Source organism: Rhincodon typus, unplaced genomic scaffold (genome assembly GCF_021869965.1).
Source record: "Rhincodon typus isolate 14 unplaced genomic scaffold, sRhiTyp1.1 hic_rhity00000502, whole genome shotgun sequence".
NCBI lineage: Eukaryota > Metazoa > Chordata > Chondrichthyes > Orectolobiformes > Rhincodontidae > Rhincodon > Rhincodon typus.
In genome coordinates, this window is record NW_025966140.1 from 40132 (window position 1) to 47955 (window position 7824).

Consider the following 7824-nt stretch of genomic DNA (forward strand, 5'->3'; position numbering starts at 1 on the left):
GCTACCCAAGGTGTCTTTGTTAACATTTAAAAATTTTTGTCTGATTATTGTAAAATCCAAGGCATAACATATTCTTAATATGCTTAAATTATTCAAATATTCCCTATATATAAAAAGAATGCAAAACGCCTGCAGTTGAAAACTTTTCATTAATGCTTAAGATTCTGGGAGCAAATGTGATGAACTTCTGGTTAAAATATAAAAGGGTTTGCTAGAAGGATTGTCAAAAGAATTCAACAAAGTAGTTACATGAATCAATCAAAACTGTCGTGTAATTGCTTTTCTTTCACAAGATTGCGGAGGGAATCAACCTGTAATCAAGCCATCAATGACATTACAGTATATCTGAAGATATAAACTAAATTAGATCATGGATGCACTTGCCTGAGGAACGTAAGGACAGTGACAAGAGATAGCTCTTTCAGTTGATTTTGCAATAATGCTCCATCATTTCAATTTATGTGGACTAGATAATGCTGTTGATCAGCTCAATCAAATTCACAAGTTGTGCTGTTGTAGCCAACTGACTGGGTGAAGGCTTTGTAACGACTTTTAGTTCCCCACAGTCCGTCAGATTATTGAGGAACAAAGCTCTGTAAACAGACAATGCTTTTGAATGTTTGGTTGAGAGTAGGGGTACATGGCGGTTGAGTCAACTGAATATAGGACTGGGGTACAGAAAATGATTTAAGGTGGGGGAAGCAAATTCCAAGGTGCTGATAGTGGTGCACAGCATATTCGTGCAGCAAAGAAAGTGAATCCAGATAGTGGTGTTGCCTGTTCAGTGCCAGTGTTTGGGACATCTGTTCAGGGATGGAGGGGAACTTAAAGTGGGAGGGGCTGGATCCAATCATTGTGGTCCCAATAGGTAACAACAGCATAGGCTAGTGAAAGAAAGAGGTTTACAGAGTCAGCATGGCACATCAGGCACCAAATTAAGAAGCCATAGCCTCAAAGATCATAATCTCTGCATTATTACTTGAGCCACGTAAGAGTCAAAGATTGGTACGGGAGAACGGTCATGGGGCAGTAGCACTAGTACTGGAGAAAATGGGATCTATGCCATTGGGACGGTCTCCAGCTAACTGATGATGTATCAGAAACTGAAATTTTTATTGCAAATTCTTTCACTTTCATGTTCAAAACATGCCGTCTTAAAAGGAGGCCTGATACAGAAAGACTGCAGACTTAAAGTCAGTAAATGTGTGGCAAAGTCCTGTGTAAAGTCCATAGAAGATCATAAATGTAAATTGTCGAGAAACTTAAAGCAGGAGGAGACTTAACAAACAGACATTACAAAAGTTATTTCTTGCAGACACATTTGTTTCCCTCTGGGAATATGAAAATATAGGTTTAGAAGCCAGTTTTGACTCTACTGGAGTAGACAAGTGGAACTGAATACTTTCAGGAGTTCCATCATGGGTTTCAGTATTAGCATCAGGATAGTCAGAACTGCAGATGCTGGAGTCAGAGATAACATAGTGTGGAGCTGGAGGAACACGGCAGGCCAGGCAGCATCAGAGAAGCAGAAAGTTGACGTTTTGGGTCAGGACCCTTCTTCAGAAATGGGGAGGGGGAAGGGAGCTCAGAAATAAATAGAGAGTGGAGGGGTGTGGCTGGGGAACGTTGGTGGGATGGCAATAGGTGAGTACAGGTAGGGAGTGGTGGGGATTGGTCAGTGAGTGGGAGGGGCAATAGGTGGGAGAGAAGACAGACAGGTCAAGGAGGCGGGGACGAGAGGGAGGGTTGGTCATGGGATAAGGCCAGGGTAGGGAGATTTTGAAACTGGTAAAATCCATGTTTATGCCATCAGGCTGTAGGCTCCCGAGGCAGACTATGAGATGCTGCTCCACAGTTTGCGGGTGGCGTCTTTGTGACACTGGAGAAGGCCCAGGATGGACATGTCACCCAAGGAGTGGGAAGGGGAGTTGAAATGGTTTGTGACCGGAAAGTGTTGTTGTTTGTCACAAACAGGGGGTAGGTCCTCTACAAAACAATCTCTGAGCCTCCGCTTGGTCTCACTGATGTAGAGGAATTAGTATTAGCATTCTGTGATGGTCACAGATGAACAATTAGCCCTGTTGTTGCAGATAAAGAGGGACTCTCTCACTCCAAGTGCAAAACATTTAAAAAAGAAATCAGAATAAAAGAACTTCCATAAGCCTACAAAAACCAAGAATCTTGAAAATAAGCTATTCATTTGTCAAGTTAAATGTTAGCAGTGTTATCTGCTCTTGTTGAACAATTCAGATATGATTGTTTCTTAAACTTTTAAATTTTGTACTTAACTCTTACTTCTAATTTGTGTGTGTGCATTGTGTTAATATTTCTTCTTGTGTATAATAATTAACAAACTTGTTCTTTTTTGCTAATTCGATAAAACCCGTTAAATTGACTCCTTTTAAAACATAAGTTCATTTGGGTCTGGAAGAATGGTCTTCATATGCAAAAGGATCCTTGAAAGAGTCTGTATCTGAAGGCATGAAACAGAATAGATGAAGTGATAGCATAAACAGAAATAAATAATTACAATCAGGCGGCTTTCACATGGTTTCAGGATGTTGTGAATTGGTTACTGAATATTGAAGGCTTCTGGATTTTGTGCAAGGATATGAGGCTAGGAAATAGTGGAGAGTGGCTCTGTAAGTTAGCACAATAGAGAGGGATAACAAAAGTTCAGGGGAAACTAGGATGTGAAAACAGTTTGAGTAGAGATGAAGAAGCATAAATCCAAAATGCCACTTGTGAGAGTGGCGTACAGACCTTCATATAGTCAGGTGGAGCATAAAGGGAACAAAAAAATCAGAGCTTGTCAGAAAGGCATGGTGATAATCTACATGTAGACTGGAAAAGTCATTTGGGCAAAGGTATAGAGATGAGGAGTTCATTGAATATTTTTGGAATAGTTACTTAGAACCACATGTACTGATGCTGACCAGAGTGGAGGATCTACTAAACCTGATGTTATACAATGAGATAGGATTAATTGGGTTCTCACAAGGCCACTCAGCTGCTGATTTAGTTACAGCCTTGGTTCAAATATAAACAAAAGAGCTGAATTCCAGAGGTGAGGTGAGAGTGACTGCCCTCCACATCAAGAATGCATTTGACTAAGTATGAGCAAGCAAAACAAGAGTCAACAGGAATCAGGGGAAAACTTTCCAATGATTGAAGTCACACCTGGCATAAATGAAGATGGTTGTGGTTGTGGAGGTCAGATATCTCAGCTCTAGAGCATTTCTGCAAGAATTCCATAGGGTGGTATCTGATACCTAACCATCTTGAACTGTTTCATCAATGACCTTCTCTCCATCATAAAGTCAGAAGTGGGGATGTTCACTGATGATTGCACTATGTACAGCACCATTCATGACTTCTTAGGTACTGAAGCAGTCCATGACCAAAAGACCCAGATGATAGCCAGGCTTGGGATGAAAAGTGGCAAATAATATTTGTGTTACAAAAATGCCAGGCAATGACCATCTCCAATAAGAGAAATGTAACCATTGCCCCTTGACTTTCAATGGCATTACCATCAATCCCTCATTATCAACATCCTGGGCGTTGCCATTGACTGGAAACTGAACTAGACTAGCCACATAAATACAGTGGCTACAATACCAGGTCAGAGGCTAGAAATCCTACAGCCTTCCAAATCCTACTGATTCCCAAAGTCAGTCCACCATCTAGAAAGCACAAGTCAGGAATGTAATGGCATACTTCCAACATGCCCGATTGACTGCAGCTCCAACAACACTCAATAATACCATCCAGAACATAGTACCCTGCTTACTTGGCACCGCATTCATTACCATCCACTCCCTTGCCCTTGATGCTCAATGGCAGAAATGTGTACTATTTACAGGAAGCACTGCAAAAATCCACCAAAACTCCTTTGATCATACCTTCCGAACTCATGCCCACTTCCATCGAGAAGAATAAGGACAGCATATACATAGTAACACCTCCACTCTCCTCCCAGCCATTCACCATCCTAACTTGGAAATATATCACTGTTCCTTAACTGTAGCTGGGCCAACATCCTGAAATTCTCTCCCTAACAGTATTGTGGGTCTATCTACAACATAGGGATTGCAGTGACTTGAGAAGACAGCTCATTACCACCTTCTCAAGGGTAACTAAGAATGGGCAATAAATGCTGGCCAGACAGTAATATCCTCATCCCATAAGTGAATAAAAAATAATCTCATAGTGTAGGCACCTCAAGGTAGCAGCAAACAAAATATGATTGAGCAGTGAGGAGGTAGGGAGACGCCTGTGAATGCCAGAGAAGTGGGGGTGGGGGGAGCAGAAAAAGATACCTGTGAGAGTGAAGATGGACATCCAGAAGGAAAAATCTAGAAAAATTGACAATTGAGACATTATGGCTTAATTCATCTTATATAATTCGAAATGGAACTCTAATACAAGTAATTAGATTTCCAAGTATTACTCTTTCCACAGTGCTTTTCTCCCCTTCTGGGGGCAGGACGATTGTCTATGAGGTTATGCCCGTGAGAGCCAGAGAGTGATAAAGGAAGGGCCTGGTTGCTGTGTGAGAGAGCAGAAGAGGGGAAATGCTGCTTAACACACAATATTTTGAAGTAAGAAGCACCTACCTAGTTATTAGGTTTTTGAAGTCTGAATTGAAGTCTACATGATTAGGCAGTTGGGACGACACCCACTACTTTATAAAACAGTGAGGTTTAAAGGTGTCTCATAGCTGTTAGCACTTGGTCAGAGCTCCAAGGCAGCTGTTATTGTGTCTGAGACTGCAACACCAAAGGTTTGGATGGCAATCCCAATGGGGGTCAAGACCCACAGCTCGGGAAGCCCTCTGTTAGAAGCTATTCCTGAAGAAGTTAAAGCAGGGTATTTAGATAAATTCAATCACACACAGTCACGTGGTACTGTCAAAGAGAATTCCTGTTTACCTAGCTTATCGGAGCTCTTGGAGGAAATAGCATGTGCTTTGAATAAAGGGGAACAGATGGATGTATTTCAATTAGATTTCCAGATGGCATTTGATAAAGTGCCACATCATAAGTTATTGCTGAAAACAAAACAAAAGCACATGGTGTTGGCATATTGGAATGAATAGAAAATTGGCTGGCTGACAACGAGCAGTGAGTAGGCATAAGTAGTTCCTTTTCAGGTTGGCAGGATAGAACGAGCGGTGTGCCACAGGAATTGGTGCTAGGAGGTTAACTGTTTACAATTTACATAAATAACTTCGATGAGGGGACAGAAGTATATTTACCAAATTTCGGACTGACACAAAGATTGGTAGGAAGGTAAGTTGTGAGGTGGACTTAAGGTGGATACCAAAAGGCATTGATAGGTTGAGTGGGCAAATATCTGGCAAATGGAGTAGAATGTGTGAGGATATGAAGTTGTCTATTATGGCAGGGAGAATAAAAAAGAAGAATGTAAACAGTAAACAGTGAGAGATTACAGAGCTCTGATATTTGGAGGGATCTGGTGTCCTAGTGCATGAATCACAAAAGGCTTTAATGCAGGATACCGCAAATTATGAGGAGTGCTAATAAAATGTTATAATTTATTGTGAGCAGAATTGAGTATGGAAGCAGAGAGAAAAGAAACAGAAATTGCTGGAAAAGCTTAGCAGGTCTGGCAGCATCCATGGAGTGAAATCAAAGATAATGTTTTGGGTCGAGTGACCCTTGCTGAGCTGCCAGACCTGCTGAGCTTTTCCAGCAACTTCTGTTTTTGTTTCTGATTTACAGTATCTGAAGTTCTTTCAGTTTTTATTTAAGTAGAGAGGTTTACTGCAGTTACAGACAGCATGGATGAGACATCATCTGGGGTCTTATTTGTCGAAGGGTGTAAATGCATTGAAAGCAGTTCAGAGAAGGTTTATCACACTTATTACTTCAATAGGTAAGATTTCTTGCAAGGAAATGTTGGACAGAGTAGACATGCATCTGTTTGAGTTTAGAAGAGTAAGAGATGAGTTGAAGGAGTTGAAGTTGAGGAACCCGACTTAATGCTAAGGACCAAACAGCTTCAGGGACAACGTATGTGCAGACACCCATGGCCAGAGACACTCCAGGCTTGTATCTCAATGTTTGGATAGCAGTATTGGTTTAAAGCACAGGATAAAGTTTAAAGCTAATGAAAATGGAGTGTGTATTCCAACTAATTGTGATGCATCTTTCTCAATAGGTCCATCTAACTAGGACTGAATGTTAGATTCTTCATATTGTAGAGGCTATTCCTTACCCAGTGAACTATAAATATCTCTGACTTGACAATGTTGCAAAGTTGGATAGTGTATTTGTGGGTTGGAAGGCAGGATGCTAGAATTTGATGTCTGTAAAATGATAGGGGGAAAAGAGTGTGTGGTCCCTTTAAAAGATGATGTGTTTTTTCTGGAGATTTAAAAAATGTGCAGGGGCACAGAGAGCTACTGAATTTGAAACATTGTATCAAAAGGCTGTGTGGGTAACAACCCAGGCAGTAGTCTGTTTTGTTATTAAGGCAACCAGTTTGAAAATCAGCCAATTAATTTAAATAGACATTTAGAAAATAAAAAACAATAAAAAACCTCACCTCATTCAAGAAAAATCATGTATCACCCCACCAACATCTGCATCCAACATATCATTCTCTGCCACTTCCACCACCTACAATCTGACCCCACGTCTAAAGATATATTTCCCTCCCCACCCCTATCTGCCTTTCATAGGTACTGCTGTCTCCGTGACTCCCTCATCTGTTCCACACTCCCCACTAACCCCACCACCCTGGCACCTTTCCCTGCAACCGCAGGAATTGCTACACCTGCCCCTACACCTCCCCCCTCACCTCCATTCAAGGCACAAAACAAACCTTCCACATTAGACAGGGGTTTGCCTGCATATCCGTCAATGGTGTCTACTTCAGCCACTGCTCCCGATGTGGCCTCCTTCACATCGGTGAGACCAAGCGAAGGCTCGGAGATCGTTTTGTAAAGCATCTGCACTCTATACGTGACAAACGACAACACCTTTCAGTCTCAAAACATTTTAACTCCTCCTCCCACTCCCTGCATGACATGTCCATCCTGGGCCTCCTCCAGCGTCACAATGATGCCACCCACAAACCAGAAGAGCAGCACCTCATATTCTGCCTTGGGAGCCTACAGCCCTATGGCCTAAACTTGGACTTTACCAGTTTCAAAATCTCTCCACCCTTGGCCTCATCCCATGACCAACCCTCCCTTTCATCCCTGCCTCCTTGACCTGACACAACCTGTCCATCTTCTCTCCCATCTATCTGCCCCTCCCACGTCACTGACCAATCCCCACCACTCCCTACCTGCACTCACCAATCACCATCCCACCTACGTTCCCCAGCCAGACCCCTTGTCTCTATTTATTTCTGAGCTCCCTTCTCCCTCCCCATTTCTGAAGAAGGGTCCTAACCCGAAATGTCAGCTTTCCCGCTCCTCTGATGCTGCCTGACCCACTGTGTTCGTCCAGCTCCACACAGTGTTATCTCTGACTCCAGCATCTGCCGTTCTTACTATCTCTAAATTTAAATCTGATCATTTTGACAAACTAGGACCAAACCTAATGTAAGAAAAAAAGGTTAAAGGTATAAAAGAAGAGGGCATTTGAAAATTGGTGTGAGACCAACTGCCATCTCATAGCGTTAACAACCCACCAGCTCTAAAGGGAAAATCACTGGCTCCCACAGGATTTTCTAAGCTCTCAGAGTAAACATCATTAAATAAAGGTATAGCAACACACTTAGCTAATATTCCTGACACAAGAATTCAATGAAGACAGGCATTCCTGACACAAAAATTTGATGGAAAAT